We start from the raw sequence: 715 nt of genomic DNA, 5'->3' as shown, positions 1-715 counted from the left end.
CTGGCCTCCCGTGTCTCTGTGAGCCCTTCTCTGTCTCTTACAAGGACACTCCCGTCGGATGGAGGGCCTGCCCGCGTCCAGGACGCCTCACTTCAGTCCTCACTGTGACCGTGACCACGCCTGCAAAGACCCTGTTTCCTAACCAGGTCACAGGCGGAGGCCCCCAGTGGCATGGGCTTTGGGGCACGTCTCCCAGTGCGCCGGTGCTGGGCTGGCTCCTCTCCATCCCCGGGCTGACCCCGGGCCGTCCTCGGCAGGATCGGTCACCCTCACACTTAGGATCGGGCTCCGGGATCTTTCTGTAGTTCGTGAGCATGATGACTGGGCGTTCACGCCATTGTGGGACCCGTGCCTCCCCCACACCTTGTTACGACCTTACTACGTGACCCGTTGGCGTGGGAAAACAAAACAAAAAGAATCAAGGGCCCCTGGGAGACTCAGTCGGTTAGGCGTCCAGCTTCGGCTCCGGTCATGATCTCACTGTTGGTGGATTTGAAACCTGCGTCGGGCTCTGTGCTGACAGCTCAGAGCCTGGAACCTGCTTTGGGTTCTGTGTCTCCCTCTCTCTGACCCTCCCCCGCTCACGCTCTGTTTCTGTCTCTCAAAAATATATAAACATTAAATTTTTTTTTTAATTTTTTTTTTTTTATTTCTAGGAGAGAGAGAGAGACAGCGTGAGCAGGGGAGGGTCAGAGAGAGAGAGGGAGACACAGAC

The 715-nt window shown here is 56.6% G+C and overlaps 1 non-coding gene across 1 annotated transcript; it reads left to right on the top strand.

Moving 5' to 3' along the window:
* The first annotated feature begins 293 nt into the window (after positions 1 to 293).
* LOC120246579 lies at positions 294 to 396 on the top strand. The gene has a single exon (XR_005532079.1). It is a non-coding gene; the product is annotated as a small nucleolar RNA U13 (small nucleolar RNA).
* Positions 397 to 715: the final 319 nt, after the last annotated feature.

Source organism: Hyaena hyaena, unplaced genomic scaffold (genome assembly GCF_003009895.1).
Source record: "Hyaena hyaena isolate Hyena2069 unplaced genomic scaffold, ASM300989v1 scaffold_474, whole genome shotgun sequence".
Taxonomy (NCBI): domain Eukaryota; kingdom Metazoa; phylum Chordata; class Mammalia; order Carnivora; family Hyaenidae; genus Hyaena; species Hyaena hyaena.
Note: the sequence above shows the minus strand (reverse complement) of the source record. Positions and strands in the feature narration are given on the sequence as shown.